Source organism: Pongo abelii, chromosome 3, assembly GCF_028885655.2.
Source record: "Pongo abelii isolate AG06213 chromosome 3, NHGRI_mPonAbe1-v2.0_pri, whole genome shotgun sequence".
NCBI lineage: Eukaryota > Metazoa > Chordata > Mammalia > Primates > Hominidae > Pongo > Pongo abelii.
In genome coordinates, this window is record NC_071988.2 from 20,743,037 (window position 1) to 20,763,251 (window position 20,215).

The 20,215-nt window shown below is 38.2% G+C and overlaps 1 protein-coding gene across 3 annotated transcripts in view; it reads right to left on the reverse strand.

The window, feature by feature from the left end:
- Positions 1–20,215, reverse strand: part of KCNIP4 (potassium voltage-gated channel interacting protein 4) — a 1,214,435-nt gene that overhangs the window by 913,286 nt on the left and 280,934 nt on the right.

Genomic DNA, 20,215 nt, shown 5'->3' on the forward strand with positions numbered 1-20,215 from the left:
AATCTCTCAGTCTCCAGAGACTGAATTTTTGTGCTTGATGCTGTTATTTTTATTTTTTGCTCTACTTATTAACTTAGATGGCATGTCACTCCTGAATAGATTGAAGAAGTCCTCATTTAGGAAACTCAAATAAGTTTCTATTAATACTAGAAAGTACTCGAGTTAATTTCCACAAACAAATCTCTTATTTGCCATTAACCTATTTATATCCTAGGATAGTAGTGCTTGGAAAAATGTTAGAACAAAGAATAGATAGCTTTATAATGAAAATCAGAAGTATTTGCTCAATCAAATGTAGATAAACTAATACTTTCTGCTCATTCACACAAGAAGCAGTCAATTTACAGCTGAGTATACAGAATGAAATGTAATAAATTTCTCTAGCATACACACTTCCCCAAACCACGCAGCCCTCAGAGTATCATATAATTAGTTCCTTGTCACTTGATGACCATTTAGTTTTGCAATTGTTACTTAACTGCCTTAATAGTGTACCTAGTGCAAGGGCATTTAGTCAAAAGGATGCAATCTAAAGTGTATTCCACACTTCCACTCGCAATGGCAGGTGCCTAGGACATAGACGCATTCACCTAGGAAAAGGGGTGTCTTTTTTCTAATCAGCACTAAAGGCTGATCTTTGCTAACAAATACCTTGATTAAAATGTTTTTTTGTTTTTTATCTAAAGATATCTAAAGTTGTTTGATACCTTTAGATAAAAGGGCTGTGCCATCTTGTTCATCATCACCCAAGTACCTGGGGAAACACTGGGCTCATAGTAAGTGTTAAGTAAATGTTTAATTAGAAAACTGGGCCAGGTGCGGCGGCTCATGCTTGTAATCCTAGCACTTTGGGAGGTCAAGGCAGGTGGATCACAAGGTCAGGAGATCGAGACCATCCTGGCTAACACAGTGAAACCCCGTCTCTACTAAAAAATACAAAAAATTAGCCGGGCGTGGTGGCTGACGCCTGTAGTCCCAGCTACTCGGGAGGCTGAGGCAGGAGAACGGTGTGAACCCAGGAGGTGGAGCTTGCAGTGAGCAGAGATCATGCCATTGCACTCCATCCTGGGCGATAGAGCGAGACTGTGTCTCAAAAAAAAAAAAAAAGAAGAAGAAAAAGAAAACTGTATGACTAGTCTGCAAAAGGTGGAAAGAAAAATTGCTCCTCATTCCTTTTTCTTTCCTGTACTCTGCATAGTTAAGGGTTGATGCTACTTCCTAAATGTCCTCACCCAGAATATCTATGCAATGCCAATAAAACGAAAGACCCAGGGGCCTAATGTACTATTCCATCCAGAAGGCAGCAAGTATATGTGTACAGCATAACAAATAACAAGATTAGACCCCATATGAGCTCTCTTTTGCATAATGAAATTCCACATGTTAAAATACAGATTTATTTTAAGCCCTAGAAGTGCTGACCATATGCCTCGGTGGCTGAGGAGATGGCTACTTAATAGATAATCTGCAATGCAAGCCAAAGAACTAATCATGGCCATCTGATCATCATGCCCCATCAAAAGCCGAAATGAGGAGACAGGCAACAGAGCCAGAAACTGCCAACACATTTTACAAGCATGGAGAGACCAAGAGTCTAAAGGGAGGGCAGGAGGGATAAAATGAACATCTCCCTACCCTAAGCAACATAACAAAATAATAACAATAAGAACATGGCTGTTTTAGAGTATATTTGTGATAAAACACATGCTCCACTAAATGCATTATAACTATACTCTTATTTAATCTCCTTTCATTGGGGAAGTTGATGAGAATATTGACATCCCATAAAGGTAGAATATTTTCCAAAACATACGTCCTAAAAGGTGGGGTCCCTGATCTTAATTCTGTTCACAGAACCCAAGCTTCTGATCACTATCCTACAGAAGATGGCACATCATCCATGCTAAATAAATGCTTGTTTATTGAATGAGCATATAACACAGAGAAATCAAGTGTTTGTCATTAAGTGCATTTAACAGATCATCATGCATAAATTTTTGCCCCAAATCTGTTCTGCAAAATATTGATTATTATGAATGGGATGGCTCTAAAGTATCTTGGGCATCTCTCTGCCACCTTACTAGTGGGTAGAGGACAGTTTATCCTTAATTGATGACTGAGAATCAGGAGCTAAGCTGCATGTCTTTGAACTCCTTAATCTCTGTATTAGTTTGCTAGTGCTGCTATAACAAAGTAAAACAAACTGAGAAGCATAAACAACAGAAATATATTGTCTCACAGTTCTAGATGCAGGAAGTCCAAGATCAAAGCATCAGCAGGGTTAATTTCTTCTGAGGGTAGTAAGGAAGAATCTACTCCATGTCTCTCCTCCCTAGCTTCTGGTGGTTTTCTGGCAATCTTGGTTTTCTTTAGCTTGCCAAAGTAACACTCTCCATCTCTATCTTCAGGTCCACATGGCATCCCTCCTGTGTGAGCCTGTGTTCAAAACTCTCCTTTTTATCAGGACAACAGTCACATTGGATTAAGGGCCCATATTTCTGCAGTATGACCTCATCTTAACTAATTATATCTTCAATGATCCTATATTCAAATAAAGTTGCATTCTGAAACATTGGGGGTTAGAACTTCAACATGTGAATTTAGGAGTGCACAATTCAACTACTAACAGTCTCTTTTATTTATTTATTTATTTGCGTTTAATAACTTTATTTGACACCGAGCAGTTAGTTCTCATTGAAATCAACCGTAGATTTTTGAAAGTGGTGACAGGTAGAATAGGTATAGAGCCTGTTTGGTGAATCTTCATCTCATTGCTTTTCAGGACAGCCACCCAAGAGTACAAGATAGAACATTTGTTATTCCTTTATGCCACATAGCTTTGTTGAGTCTGGTATCAATGCACACATCTGGAGCTCTCATCTCTTTCATGGAAAATTTCCAGATCTCTTTCAGTGCCCATAAGACCTACTTCTTGAATCCCACTCCATGGATGCACCTCTGAATATTGATGGTGTATTCTCTGGTGACCTTCTTGTTGATGGCAAAATGGCCCTTCTTCTTGACTTTCTTTATGTGAGCTACTCTGCCAGGCTCAGGTTGGAAAGGAACCATAACAGTCTCTTACATCTGAGCCTTTGCACAAGATGTTCCCCACACTTAGGATACTCCACCCACCACTGTCCCCTTCCTGACCTCCACATTCCTTTCAACTGACTAATTAACTGCTCACATCACTGCTACCATTTCCCTTCATTCAGGAAGCCTTCCCTGACCCAGGTCAATAAATGTCAGCTAGTATGATGAATAATAATAATAGTAATAATAGCCGAGAAATATTAACCACACTGAGTAGTCATGTGGCAATAAGAGAAAGCACTATTGAGACTTTTCAACCGTGCTCTGTGATCACTTGCTTTTTAATTCTTTTATCAATCTTTTTTTACTTGCTTTTTCATTATTTTATTTATTTAATTAAAGAAATTAAGACTATCAGTGAGCATTAGTGTGTTGCCTCTCTTGGCTTATTATTTTCTGGTCCATGTCTTTTTGTGATTACAGATCTATAGATCATGTGTCTGATAGACTCTCTTTCTTCATTCTATACTTTGTGACTGAATCCAGGCAAGGCAAATCACTTTTAATTCTCATTTCCTCATCTCAAATCAGGATAAAATTCTTAGGCTGTAGAGTTGATGTGAGAATTAGAGATACAGCTAAGATAGTGCTGAAGTCATAATAGGCACTGAGGTACTCATTATTTGATATATTATAGTAGTTAGGATTATTATTTATGAAATTAGAATTATTAATGTTTCTTCTACTCCACAATGTATCAAAGTAGAAAAGCATTGATCTATCGGACTTATCTGTAAAATGAGAATAACAGGACTCTGAATGAGGCTCTTTCTTTGAGTCAATGTGTAAGGGTTCATGTACAGACCTCTGAAATCTACTGAGATTCTTTGGAAACTCTCTTGACTTGTCTTTGACCATAATCTGATGTTCAATGAGTCTGCAGCAAAGTGTTATTAGTGTTTTATCAAATGGTTTAAACATATTTTTTTTTTTTTTTTTGAGACGGAGTCTCGCTTTGTCGCCAGGCTGGAGTGCAGTGGCATGATCTCGGCTCAGTGCAACCTCTGCCTCCCAGGTTCAAGCAATTCTCCTGCCTCAGCTTCCTGAGTAGCTGGGATTACAGGCACGTGTCACCATGCCCAGCTAATTTTTGCATTTTGAGTAGAGACGATGTTTCACCATGTTGGCCAGGATGGTCTCAATCTCCTGACCTTGTGATCCTCCTGCCTTGGCCTCCCAAAGTGCTGCGATTATAGGCGTGAGCCACAGCTCCCATCCTAAATGTAATTTTATTTAAGATACACGGCATACAGATAAATATTGAAAGCAATAAAAATTCTACAACACCAGATCAACTTTCTAGAAGCAGACTTTTAAAGACCTCATTAAACATACTAAACACACTGTAATTTTACTTCTACAGGAGGTAAAATGATTGTTTATCTAACTTGGAGAAACCTTCCATTTCATCTTAAGTAATGCATCTGTAAACATAATAAAGTTCCAGCCTGTGAAGAGCACATCACATCACATCACATAGGGCATATCCCTTTTTTTTTTTTTTTTTTGAGACTGAGTCTCACTGTATTGCCCAGGCTGGAGTGCAATGGCACGATCTCAGCTCACTGCAACCTCCACCTCCTGGGTTCAAGTGATTCTCCTTCCTCAGCCTCCTGAGTAGCTGAGATTACAGGCGCCCACCGTCAGGCCTGGCTAATTTTTATATTTTTAGTAGAGATGGAGTTTCACCATGTTGGCCAGGCTGGTCTTGGACTCTTGACCTTGTGATCTGCTCACCTCAGCCCCCCAAAGTGTTGGGATTACAGGCATGAGCCACCACGCCAGGCCCACATAGTGCATATCCTTTAATACAACACATTTTGGTTTTGATGGGGTGGGGGCAGAATAGTGAAGCATACAGCATGACGTCATTGAGGATCACAGGCCTGAATTCCCTCACTGCATTGCCCTGTGACCTCTGTCTCCCTTGTGAAGTGACAAGGTCAGTCTAAATCTTTCCTTCAGCTTTAGGATTTCAATGATTCTGTAAGTTTTCTCCAATAAGAGGTTGGTTTTGCAATAGAATTTTAAAGTCAGTTTGCCAATGTATTCTACAGATAAAACTGAATTAGTAAGTGGACCTGTTCAAAGTCTCTCTAAACAATATGTATAATTTAATAAGCAGTTTAAAAAGTAGACCATTGATTATTAGATCAGCCACCTGTAGAAAATATGCTTTTGTGCATTTTATGGTGTGATATTTTCTTTCAAAAGTGTTACTCTGTGTACATTATGTCATTTTGGTATAAACATTTTGTTTATCAGAGCATCTCATTGCCTAAACATAAGAGACGAAAGATAATATGATTATCTTATATATTTTGATTAGATCTATTGAAGTTAAAACTAATTTTTAAAAACCTAAATCTTGGGTTAATTTGATTCAAAGCAGTTTTAACCATAAATTTTTGAAATCTTACTAAGAATCTCTCATCTCTTTATTCATACTCCTGGATGAAGCTAACAGATGTATCTTCTTCAAGTACAATTCTGATTATGCATTTTTTGAATGAATACATTTAATGGTTACCTTACTAGTTTTTCAATAAAATAACAACCCCTTAGCCTGGTAGTCAAGTCCATTTTATTTATACCTTCATTTCCCCTCAGCATTAATTTTCATTATTTTTAATGCATCAAATACATTTTCTAAGCCACCATTTCTTCATCTAGAGATTTGGATAATAACTTCTACATTTTAGGTAATTTTGAAGATTAAGAAAAATTAAATTTCTGTGGCCTAGGGTGTGTACTCAATAAACCACAATTATTGATTGTTATTATTATTTTTGAGACCCCAAGGTAAAAAGAATATGCTTACTTTAACAGAAGAAAACATGGTTTCAAGTCCTACACCTTACTGGTTATTCCTCATTTCCGGTAGGTTAATTAATCTTCCTGTGCTCTCATTTCTTTATTTGTCAAGTGGTTATAGTAGATGATTAATTAATGAGAGGATGGACTTAGGTTAAATACTTGAGGAGAGGACTCTAGTTAAAAGCACCAAGAGTTTGTTTCCCTTTTTGTTTGTTCCATGTGTAGCCTATATTTTAGCTATAGGTTAATTACCATTTGTTTACCATGTCTTTCCTTTCCTAACACTAAAAGTTTTCTCAGGCTAGTCCCTCAATCTATGTGCTCCTATATCCTATCTATCAATACTTTACCTAAGGCACAGCTGAGATATTTCCCTTATTTAAAGTCCTAGGATTTTTCCACCGGGAAATATCTTCCCTATCCTGTATACCCTCTTTTATCTTTCCAAATATACTTGTATATGTCCTCCTTATTTATATATACCTCTTGCTTCCCTTACTTAGACTATAATACATGAAAGGCAGAGATGGGAGCATCATTCTCCATATCTCCTAAATGACCTTTCCCAATGCCTTGCAGATAAGAAACATTCAATAAACAGGTTAACTACACTATGATTTTTCTGTATACTTTGGTCTCTATTTTAAACTCCTTGTTTCCCTTCTAAAGTAATTTCTACATTTAGGGACATTTCACATCAAGCAGAATATATAACATATTTTTACTTTCCATTGATCTACCCACACATCTTTTCAAATCTTCCCTGAAGATGTGCTATCATAGGTAGTCACAGATGACAGCTGGAAAAGACAAGAGTAAGTGTAGCTCAGGGGAATTTCAATAGTGGACTAACATGCCCTACTTCTGGCATCTGAGAAAAAAACACAGCAAGAAATGAGAAAGACAGCACTGTTAACTTGGACCTGGAGGTTAGAGTGGGCTCATCAGATGTGGGGTTCTCTGTCCACTACTCTAAATTGTTAATGCTATCCTTAAACAAGTCCAAGAATCTATGCTTGAAAGTTAGTTCCCTTTTCTAGTGGTGGTTGTAGTGATGACAGTGATACTTGTTATTTTCATTTATGTGGCAATTTCACTTATATATATCTCATTTTGACATGGAGAGGAGGCAGGGAAATACTCGTTAGAAAAGGGAGGTTCCCTGGCAAAGGCCCCACCCTCAAGCCTGGAAACTTGCAGCCCTAAATGAGAACAAGCATTCCTGTTTTTGTGCCCAAATGTTGCCTTTTCCGAGACCACTCTGGCCTGCCATGCGCCTATTCTGTGCCCATATAAACCCCAAGCTCCATTGGCAGAGCAGCAGAGCACTGTAGCAGAGAAGGAAAGAAGAGAGGAAGTGTCTGAACACATCAAGAGAAGTTCTGGGGACGACAGGCGAGGACATCAGCCACGGGACAGCTGAACTCAGGGGAACGTCATCTTCCCACTCCATCTCCTCTCCATCTCCCCATCTCGTTTAGAGCCACCTCCTTCATTCAATAAAATCCCCACATTCACCATCCTTCAAGTTTGTGTGACCTGATTCTTCCTGGACACTGGACAAGAATTTGGGAGGCAGTGGGTATGGGAACCCAAAAAGGCTGTCACACTGACTCTTCACTGAGCTGTTTAACACTTGAGCCATTCTTGGATAGCTGGGCTAAAAGAGCACTGTAGCACTCCTGGACACTGCCATGGGTCTGGAGCCCAAAAGTGCTCACTCTGGCTCCTGCACCTGCTCACTTGTGTGCTCCCCCTCCCATAAGGGGTTTGAGCATGCCACATTCACGTCACAAGTCCCACAAGGGGGTCAGGGAACTCTCCCATTTCAATTTGAATAGCAATCCCATTCTCTGAGGTAGTTGTTATTACATCTACCTTACCTATGAGAACACTATGGCTCAGAGTGATGAGCCAAATTGGCCAGAGTGACTAAGACACTCACCTGATAGAAGATTCTAGACAAAATATCTTCTCCTGCCCCCACCCTCCACCCTCCGTCTAGTTCACTGCCCTCGATAGGTTATTTTATTCCTTCATTTTTTAACTGGCATCTCTGAAATGCTGAGAGGCAAATAATGAAAGAAAAGATAAAATACTAGTGCCAAAGGCAAAGAAGAAAATACCAAACAATTTTAGTGTAAAAGTAACTAAATGTCCTTATTTCTATTAAAAAAAATAGCTTAGGTCAGAACTATATAAGGGCAGTTTTCTCGTGTAAGAGAAAATTTTCAGTTGCTGTAAAGGGTGACACAAGCAACCCAAGTGATCTGTAGACATTTTAAAAACAGGGCTGAGTCCAAAGTTTCTTTTCAGAAAGTTGTTAGGGCTTCCTCACACCACCTGGACAAAGGGATATTTGCTTGTAAGCAGCCTCTACAAGGGTATTTCATACACCCTGTGTCCTCCACAACCTGAAGCTTAAAGAAATACAAAGCAGAGTCAGCAGTGCCCTGGGATGTTTCTGACTTTACAGGTCTGTCGAGCTTGGGAAGATACTGACATTTGTTATATTTTTCTTAAAGCCTTTTCCAGTAATAAAAAGTACATCTTCTCTTCATTTCTACCAGATTTATTTTTATTTTTGTCCATAAAAAATGTCCAAAGTCACACAGTTTACGATCTGAATGCAGTGATTCCTCCGTACCAACACATACCACAGAATAAAATAAAAGTTGCTCACTGGCCAGAAAGATGGGCTACCATAACATCTGCCTACAAAGTGATTTGCTAAACAGCATTGGAAATGCATCTCCCATTAAAAATGTTGCATTAGGGAATTCATCCAGAATAATGACAGAAGCACAAAAGCAGGATTAATTAGAACCCTATTTCTTTATACTTAGGCCTCCTATGTAACATTATCTTCATATAATTTTGGTTTGTGGTCTAAAATAATTGTTTCTATATAAAAATGACTGTAATAGCTTTGCAGTTGCATGTGTTCGCTCTTAAAAACCACAGATTTCATATACAGAATTACCAGAAAAACTAAAATATTAACCAAGGAAAAGATTCAGGCTGGTACTGCACACATAAATATTGTTTTATCTGGAAAAAAGAGAATTTGGAGAGATGTTGTACCAACATCCTCCAGCATTTCATGTTTTCCAATGGAAACTTAAACAGTGTTTCTAATAACTTGATTCAAGGGTTATTTTACAAAGAAAATAAAATGCAAAGATATATTTTACATCAGTAATTTGAATTATACAAAAAAGAAGAAACTATTGACCATTTTTTAAAGAATGTTGCTATAATAGCTATTTCCCTAGAAGAGGTTTCAATGCAGTCAAATTTTGATCAGGCAAGTGGGAGAAGGTTAAGACCTTAGAGGCCTATTTCAGGATATCAGGGAAAAGGAAACTTGTAAAATAATTTTAAATCAGTTTTTTAAACTGATAATGTAGCCCTTATTGATAATGGTTTCTAACTTACTAATATTCTTGATTCTTTTGAGAAAAGAAGTTATGGATGACATTAAATGGATGACATTACTTAAATGTCATCAAATGGTTAATGGATGACATTAAAATGTGTATCAAGGTGACTGTGGCCTTCTTTTTTAAATAAAAAGTTTTCCTAAAGTGTGTAGATTGTTGAGCATTGTCTGCTTACCGTGAAAAGCTGATGCCTGCCCACAAGGGTAGCTGGGAGGTGCCCATCGGGGGAACATGGGGAGCGGAGTGTAAGCCTTTGGGAGCACCGTGCTATGACTGCAGATGCTCCCTGGCTGCTCAGAGCCCAGCTGTGACTAAGCCAAGGCTACTCTACTACCTGCTTTCTTCATGTCTTCAATGGCTTAGGACTGGCTTCATAACTAGCTTCTGGTTGTTGCTCACTGACCCACATAGGCCTTGAACCCGTGATCCTGACCTTGATTGTCCTAAGGCCTAATAACTATGAGTGGTATCTAACACTGACTGATTTTTGAAAGGTCCTGTAGAACCCAATAAGCTTCCTTCAGGCACTTCTGCACACACTCTGGGACATCCTTTGGGCAAGTCCATTCCAGAAGAGTTTGACATCTATGAAACAGAAATCCCCAAGCTAGATCCTTATATAGCTTCCAAAATCTCATTCTCACAACAGCACTATTTTGTTGGTATGAAATCAAAGGTAAAGAATGATGTTGCAACTTCCTCAAAGTCACAGTGCTAAATAACTTCAGAGCTAGGATTCAAACTTAGGTTTTTTTGTTTGTTTTTGTTTTGTTTCATTTTTTTTTTTTTTGAGACAGAGTCTTGCTGTGTTGCCCAGGCTAGAGTGCAGTGGCACAATCTTGGCTCACTGCAACCTCTGCCTCCTTGGCTCAAGTGCTTTCTCTTGCCTCAGCCTCCCGAGTAGCTGGGATTACAGGTATGCACCACCACAACTGGCTAATTTATTTTTTTGTACTTTTAGTACAGACAGGTTTCACCATGTTGGCCAGGCTGGTCTTGAACTCCTTGCCTCAAGTGATCCACCCACCTCAGCCTCCAAAAGTGCTGGTATTACAGGCATGAGCCACCACACCTGACAGGTCTTCTGATACCTCTATTGCTAATGCTCCTAAACTGCACAGCAGTTCTGCGCACTAGTCAAATTTTAAACCACCTGCAAATGCTCTACAGTAGATACACCTGTCAAGAAAAAAACAGAGGCAACCGAAACAAACACTCTCCCTAACCTACTTCTTAAACAGAGTCAAAAAAAAAAAACAGGAACAAAAGAAAGCAATTATTCCCATAGCATATTTAAACCAGATAAATATTTCTGCTTGCCATCTTGCAATTTGAAAGTTGGAAATGGCTTATGGTGAGTTAAAGAGTTTGGAATGTGGGCCTATCTAAGAAGATAGCAAAGTCGTTAAAAGCAAAGTTTTTGAGGTCAGGCACCTCAGTTTATCTTCTAGCTTTGTTGCTTATGATCTAGGTGGCTTTAGGCAGTTTGCTTAATCTCCCGTGTCTCAGTTGCTTCCCAGATAGACACTCGAGAGTTGAAAAATAACATTCCTAATATAATTCCTGTTCCTTCATCTCACCATGCCACCTATAGACTATTTTTAAAATGCCTACTGCGAAGATTTTTGTGCATTGCACAACTTTATGGCATTGTTTTTCTGTTAAATGTTTTTCATATATAATTTTAAAATTATCACAATAGTTGTTGTGACATGATTTGGTACTTCTTTAATTTTTAATAAAAGCCTAAAAAATGAAAATGGCTTGAACTTCCAGGTCTTGGAAGGTCCTGACTTAAACTCATGGATGCTTAATTTATCTGTCATATGATCTATTAATGGCTATCATACATTATTTTTTGGTGAAGATTAAATAAAATAGGATGTGAGGACCAGCACAATGTCCGACATATAGTGGGCTCTCAATAAATCACTTCTGTTATTTTTCAGAAAGAAATAAATACTCTTTTTAAGCTTTATGACTAGTCCTCTGATTAGCCAGCATACCCCCAAAGTTCAGGAAAGATATGGAAAGTGAAAATTTTATAACTTCTGGAAACCTCCTCCATGTCCAGGACCTTCCTCTGGGTAAAACAGAGGAAGATTTGTTTTCATGAACCTTTCTTTCTCTTTAACATTTAGAGGTCGTGGGCACAGAAGCCTTAGAAGACAGAAATTTAATTCAAAGACTAAATGCATAGGAATGGAAATATTGTAGTAGGTGATAGATTGCTAAAAAACCTAACTTTGAAATGTAATTGCCAACTTAAAAAGAAGTCAGGAAAAGCTGAGGAATGGTTACTACTGTCTTTTCTATCACAGGACAACCCCCCCCCCCCATTTTATACATGTATTTTTTTGTAAAAGTTAATCAACACAAATGTAAACACTAAAATAAGTCAAGGCTCTAAGAAGCACATATAGGAACATGTCAAACAAAGTATACCTGACTAATAGGCACCCAGCCAGTTGGCCTTTCCTACAAAGGAATTCTTTAGGAGCATTGTGTAGCACTGTCTGCAATGAACAAGACGGCATATCATAAGGGCATTATCAGGCATTTGGCAAAACTTGTGCTGGGGCTCCAACTGTGCTGGACACAGAATTCTCTCTGTTATCCAGGTCTTTATTTCCCACTTACAGGACCATGTGCAGCCAACGCCCTATATCCCCTGAAGCCTTCCTCCTTCCTCTGACCATACATGGCATCCCTTTGGCCTTTTGTCATTTTCAATTATTGTGAACCTAGGAAGGTGGAAACTAATTTTAATATCTGCTGTAATAAAACATAACAAGAAATATAAATGTATTAATGTCAAAAAAATCAGTTATTAGAGCCAATTTATTTTCCTTGGCTGACATTTTCCTGCAAAGATTTCTCTGTTGCTTCTGCCTATAGAAGAATTTTAGTTTCCTTTCAAACATTCTACTGGTGCCAAGTTAAGAAGTTACCTGAAAGAGAATGCATAAAAATCAAGTTGAAATGTCTCAGCTTTGTGTCTTTTTAAAAGATGAAAACATAATGCATTACTTAGGTAACACTGCTTCTCTGATTCAGTGGGACAGCTTGATGAGAGGATATATGATACTTTGTACATAACCATTGTTTTCTTTTTGTCATCAATAAGTTGAATCTTTACTTCATTAGAGCCTACCCAAATGCATCATTGCAATGGATCATCTCCCCACGTTACTGTATCCATTATGTGTAGAGCAAGTTCATCCAATTTCCCCAACATTTTATGAGAGAAAAGAACAAATTAAAAAGGCCTACTCTCTTACATATCAGGATGATTTATGCCAGTGTGTGAGCACACATATTTATATTTTCTCTGGCCCTTCTATTTGCTTAATATATGAAGGAGGAAAGTTAATATTCTTCTGAAAAACTCTGTTCTGGTCTCTACTGATTTGAACATAAAGTTCAAAAGGAGATGATATCTTATAAAGACTCTAAGCTTACTGCATTAAATTAACAATACTAATCTCTGTGTTTCACATGGTACTTATGCAGAGCAGCTTTATAGACATTAAATGAAAAAAATGCCAAAGCAGTCTTTTATATGAAAAGAAAGAATAGAAACTTCTCTACATGTCCCTTCAAGTCTTTTTAAAGGATATGGTTCAGCTAGTGGTGGTGGATAAGGGGGAGGAAAGAGAGTCACATTGAATGGGTTCTTCTCCTGTTTACCTTTCTTCAACTTCAGACCTTTCTAAATCCCACTGACCTGGAGGGAATAAACAGAGAAAAAAGAAGCATAGCAAGAAGTAGAAGGAGAAATAGACAACCATTCAAAAATGTTTTAAAAAATCATCAATCACCAATCTCAGGAACTCTGGGAAGGAAACCAGACAACTATAACATTAGAAAATCCAGTTATACTCCCCTTCCAGACACACACCATGGAGAAACTTGAAGAGGAAAGAGATGAAGCTAACTTCAGCCTCAAACAATTTTGCCCATGACATCAGAAGATGGTAGGACATGAAAGGGGAAAACTGCAGGAAGATCTCATAATTCTATAGACCTTAGGAAAATTCCGGCTCATCTCACATTAGTTTTCCAATTCTCCTTTTCCCATTTGTCTATGGAGATAGGATATTTGAGCAGTCCCAACCACCTCTATTCTTGATTTCACATGTCTGTTAATTCAAAAACCATGTACTGAAAATCTCTCACATGCTCTGCTAGGATTAATAAAGACATCACAGGTAAACAATGTCACTGCTAAGCTTATTGGGCTCAAGGTCTCACAAGGTATGTGAGAGAGGATGTTGGAGACAGAGCCAGGAATAGAAAGCTGTAACAGTGATATAAGTATGCATCAGGTGCTGTGAGATTCCACTCAAACATCTTGTCCAGACATGATATTTTTGTAATCAAATTTCAAGTCTATGATGATTGCCTAGCTGCACAGATAAGTCTTTTTCCAGAATAAAAGATAAGCCAACAATGACCACTTCCTTATTCCACAAATTGTTAGTCTCCATAGTAAGGTATGGAACAAAGTCTGGAAGGAAAATATTATGAAGAATTGTGAATAATGCTTCTACTTACTTATTTTTGGGAGAATTAAGCTAAAGCTTAATGAATTGTATTGAATGCCACTGAATCACAGTGGAAATTGATGGAAGAAAAGGAAGTTCTATGGTGGCACAGGCGGTGCAGCAAGCTGCCCATCATTGTACAGAAGTTCGCCTTCAGTACTCTGCAGCATCTTCTAGTTTGTGTGTACCTTGGTTAACTTGATAGATAGATCACACTATTTAGCATAGTATCTCACCCCAATCAATTCCCGTCAATAATAGACTGGATAAAGAAAATGTGGTACATATATATACCATGGAATACTATGCAGCCATAAAAAGGAATGCGATCATGTCCTTTGCAGGGATATGGATGAAGCTGGAAGCCATTATCCTCAGCAAACAAACACAGGAACAGAAAACCAAACACCGCATGTTCTCACTCATAAGCGGGAGTTGAACAATGAGAACACATGGACGCAGAGAGGAGAATGTCACACCAGGGCCTGTTGGGCGGTGGGGGGTGAGGAGAGGGAACTTAGAGGATGGGTCAATAGGTTCAGCAAACCACCATGGCACAGGTATACCTATGTAACAAATCTACACGTTCTGCACGTATATCCTGGGTTTTTTTTAGAAGAAAAAAAACTGCTGTATTAAGGCATAGATGAGAGGGAAACTGCATGTCATCATTTACTAAGCACAAGGTATGATGTGCTTCCTACATTTTTATGAAGATGTTTATGTGAAAACTTTTTCAATCATTAAAAGCATGTATAAAACTTAAATTAGAACTAAGTTCTGAATTGACATGTATCAATAACCCAAAATACAAATCAAGATTTTCAAAAATAATTAAGTACATATAATCAAGCTGCCCTCACTAAAATTATTACAAATATTCTATTATTATATACAAGAAGATAACAATATGCAATATATACAATTCTAACATGTTAATGAGAGCTAAAACTTTCTCTGATAATTCACAAAAGTGTTCAAATATTTGATTTTTTATCAATCTTAACATTTTATATTTCAGTTTCTCTATGTTTTGGACACAATATTTTAGCAGAGTAATACAATTTACTTATAATTTATAAATAAATAAACACAGTGAGAAGTATATACTCTCTATTTATATCTACATACAGTTGACCCTTAAACAATTTATATTTGAACTGCATGGGTCCACTTGTGGATTGTTTTCAATAAAAGTTACACCAAATGTGCCTGCCTCTCCTGTCTCTCCTTCCAGCTCCTCCAGCTCTGCCACTTTGCCTAAAAATCAGCAAGACCACCTGCCTGCTTCTCCTCCTCCTCAGCCTACTCAATGTAAAGACAATCAAGAGGAATACTTTTATGATAATCCACTTTCACTTAATGCATAGTAGACATTTTCTCTTTCTTATGATTTTCCCTGCCTCCCTCCCTCCCTCCCTCCATCCCTTCCTTCCTTCCAAGACAGGGTCACCTAGGCTGGAGTGCATTGTTGCAAATATAGCTTGCTGCAGCCTCGACCTCCCGAGCTCAGGTGATCCTCCTTCCCAGCCTCCTGTGTAGCTGGGACCACAGGTGCATGCCAACATACAGACAGAGTCTCACTTTGTTGCCCAGGCTGTTTTCAAATTCCTGGGCTCAAACAATCCTCTGGCCTTGGCCTCCCAAAGTGCTAGGATTACAGGCATGAGACACCATGCCCAGCCATAATTTTCTTAATAACATTTTCTTTTCTTTAGCTAATTTACTGTAAGAATACAACATTTAATACATGTAACATACAAAAGACATGTTAATCAACTGAATATATTATCAGTAAGCCTTTTGGTCAACAGCAGACAACCAGTAGTTAAGTTTGGGGGAGTCAAAAGTTTTATGTGGATTTTTGACTGTGCTGAGATGAGCACTCCTAAACCCACATTGTTTAGGAGTCAACTGTCTTTTTTAAATTTATAGAGCAGATAATGCAAAGTATGATGACCCCTATCATTAAAGAAGAAACTGAGGCACAAAGATGCCCACTCTAATAATTATATACCATTTTCTTTTTACGCCATTACCAATGACCATAATCTTACCACTATTTGTTTGCTATGCACGAACTTTTCATGAACATAAACACCAAGGCTGAAAGCATTTGGTATGAAATATATGTCCCCTCCTCCGTTTGATATTACTGAAAAAGAATCTATTTGGGAGAAGATGGAAATTTTCAAAGTAAAATGGGTGAACTGTTAGCAATGGTAAAAATTATACCTATACCTTGGAAGACATAAAGATTTTCATGACAACCTTATTTTAAATAATTATTTTATTATTATTATTATTATACTTCAAGTTTTAGGGTACATGTGCACAATGTGCAGGTTAGTTACATATGTATACATGTGCCATGCTGGTGTGCTGCACCCATTAACTCGCCATTTAGCATTAGGTATATCTCCTAACACTATCCCTCCCCCCTCCCCCCACCCCACAACAGTCCCCAGAGTGTGATGTTCCCCTTCCTGTGTCCATGTGTTCTCATTGTTCAATTCCCATCTACGAGTGAGAACATGCAGTGTTTGGTTTTTTGTCCTTGTGATAGTTTACTGAGAATGATGATTTCCAATTTCATCCATGTCCCTACAAAGGACATGAACTCATCATTTTTTATGGCTGCATAGTATTCCATGGTGTATATGTGCCACATTTTCTTAAGTTTACATTTTCTAATCTTCCATAAGCATATTTATCCATTCAGGAATATTTGTTAGTTTTTTATATAAAATACTCATAAATGGTAGAAAAATTAATTATCTTCACTTAAGATTTGCTACCAAATTGAAAAAGGCACATATCTGAAACGGGATGAGAAAGCAACACACCAAACATATTTCCTAATGATGAAATATAACATTGCTATTAAACTTAGAGAATAAAAACAATCGATCATATTGAACTTCAATTTTGTACTTTAACACCATCTGGTAAAATTACAGACAGAATCTAAAAAATATATGAGTAAACTTTTTTTTTTTTTTTTTTTTGCAGACAGAGTCTTGCTCTGTCGCCCAGGCTGGAGTGCAGTGGCGCGATCTCGGCTCACTGCAAGCTGCGCCTCCCGGGTTCAGTCCATTCTCCTGCCTCAGCCTCCTGAGTAGCTGGGATTACAGGTGCCTGCAACCACGCCTGGCTAATTTTTTTGTGTTTTCAGTAGAGACGGGGTTTCACTGTGTTAGCCAGGACGTTCTCCATCTCCTGACCTCGTGATCCGCCCGCCTCAGCTTCCCAAAGTGCTGGGATTACAGGCGTGAGCCACCGCTGCCGGCTGAGTAAACTTTTTTTTTTTTAAATTAGTAACTTGTTATGTTTTCCACTGGTTTAATCATTCTCTTTCTTTTAATAAAATTGAAGTAAAAATGACTTAGTGTCGTTTCGTTTCTGCTGTGTTTCTACAGGTCATATTCAGAGTTGACTGAGCACCATAAGTGTTCAGCCGACTTTGATTTTATTTTTATCGCATGCCTCATAAAACTGATTTAGAAACCTAAAAATGTGTCACTAAAATATTAAATTGTGAACAGTCAGAGCTTATTGAGTTTCCAAAATCTAACAAGAATGGCTGGCTATGAAGGCAAACAAACATTCTTCAAATGTAGCCAGCCACATTTTAAAAACTATTGGAGGGATCTTGAAGATTCAGAAGTGTATGATTGATACCGTGCCAAATTTTCAGAACCAGTAGTCTGTTTTTGGAAGACTTCTCCTGCATGGATGCCTAGTAATATTCCCATCATAAAGCGGGTTAGCTCCATTTTAAAATTATAGGGGAGGCCTAATACATTTGGAGAAAATTTCCATCCATTGGCATGTTTACATTTAATTTCTACACAGGCATCTTTCGTACATTATCTCTGCTTCACAGAATCTTCATCACATTTCAACTGTCATCAGAATCCGGTTTTTCTCTTGGCTATATACTTCATCATTTTCCTCTTGCTGTTAATGGGTCGATATGATTGATTGATGGAGCCCCTATTTTGAGAACACGTTACTCAGACTCAGGGGTATTAGGATGCTTTGGGCTGTATGTCACAGTAGCACCCGAAACCTATGCTGAAATGCCCACGTTGGAGGAAAACTAAATCCTAACGGCTTGCAAGAATAAATACTCATTTTAAATGACCAGTGATTCCAAGGAAAAAAGTTAGATACCCACAAAATTGAATTCCTTCCCAGCAGTGCCCCTTCACTTAAAGGTCTGAGTTCAAGCAAATGCGTCCCTCTAGAACCCAGTCCTGAACATTGAAGTAAATGAACAAATGCTCCTGGAAGTACGAAGGCCCCAGCAGTAAAGCTGAGCACTTCATAGACTCTCTCTCTTAGAGCCTGATTGATGCTTACTTAACTTACCAAGAAGGGATTTTATGCTAAGATAGATCAGATTTAAGATACTGGTTCTGACATGGACACAAGGAGGGGAACATCACACACTGGGGCCTGTCAGGAGGTGGAGGGCTAGACGAGGAATAGCATTAAAAGAAACACCTAATGTAGATGATGGGTTGATGGGTGCAGCAAACTACCATAGCACGTGTATACTTATGTAACAAACCTGCACATTCTGCACAGGTACCCCAGAACTTAAAATATAATAATTTAAAACAAAACAAAACAAAAAGATACTGGTTCTGTAACACATCTGCTGTGAGACCATGGGAAAATTTCCTGACTTCTGTCAATTTTGTTTTCCTTTTCTGTGATGGGATAAACACACCTATTCCTAGAATTGTTACAGGCTAGATCTGATATAATAACCTTCTGATAGTAATTTACTGATCACTTGAAACAAAGGTTCAGTGTATATTAAATATGTGTTTTTACATATTTTTCATTGGTCAAGCATATTTACTGGTAAGCATGTTTGTTTTCTTCTGTCTAGTTCAGATACCATGAAAGTATGATAAGATTCCTTCAGGAAGGCTCAGGTGACGACGGGGATGACCACATGTTCCAGGTGTTCTTTGTGTAACAAATTACCCTCAAAGTTGGCATATTAAAACAGCAAACATTGATCTCACAGTTCTTGTGGGTCAGGACCTTGTGAGTGGCTTAGCTTGGTGCTTCTGGCCCAGCATTGCTCATGAGTTTGCAGTCAAGGTACAGGCCAGAGTCACAGTCATCTGAAGGTCTGTCAGGCCTGGGAGATCTGCTGCCATGATGGCTCATGCACAAGACTGTTGGCGGGAGGCCTCACTTTCCTGCAGCGCGGGTTTCTCCAGAGGGAGACAGTGACGTGGCTCTTGGCTTACCCAGAGTGAATGATCCAATTAGACTGGATTAAGAAAATGTGGCACATGTACACCATGGGATACTATGCAGCCATCAAAAATGATGAGTTCACGTCCTTTGTAGGGACGTGGATGAAATTGGAAACCATCATTCTCAGTAAACTGTCGCAAGAACAAAAAACCAAACACCGCATATTCTCACTCATAGGTGGGAATTGAACAATGAAAACACATGGACACAGGAAGGGGATCATCACACTCTGGGGACTGTTGTGGGGTGGGGGGAGGGGGGAGGGATAGCATTGGGAGATATACCTAATGCTAGATGACGAGTTAGTGGGTGCAGCACACCAGCATGGCACATGTATACATATGTAACTAACCTGCACATTGTGCACATGTACCCTAAAACTTAAAGTATAATAATAAATAAATAACTAAATAAATAAAAGAAAAAGAGAGAGAAAAAAAGCAACCAGAATAAATGCTGCAGCACTTTTTTAACCCTAACCTTAGAAATGGCATAGCATCATGACTGCTATAGCCTGGTGTGATGTGGGAGGAGAGTATAGGAAAGTGTGAATACCAGGAGGTGGGGATCCTCGTAAGCAACTAGCATTTATATAACATCTCTCAAGTTATAAAGTGCTTTTCACAAATAAAACAACTCTAATGAAGCAAGAAGCCAGACAGTTGAAATTACCTGCCTACGGCCACAGTTATCAACAGCATATACTCAAAATGACTCAAAAGTGTTATTTTCCATTACATTCTTTATATCTTCTTGGTTCTCTTAGTTGATCAGGATATACTGATTTCTATTTTGACACTAAGTAGCTTCATCTTGATTAAGTTCTAATAGCTAAAGTATTGATTTTCATTTAAAATAAAATACAGTGCTTAATTATGATAGCAGACAGTTAATTTAAATAAATTATAACAATAAGAATAAAATACTTGTTTTAGAATGGCATATTTAAAAAATAAACCCTCTACTAACATAATATTGGGCCTTATTCCAAATCCCACTTTCTAAAAATTTAATTTATACTTTTATGAA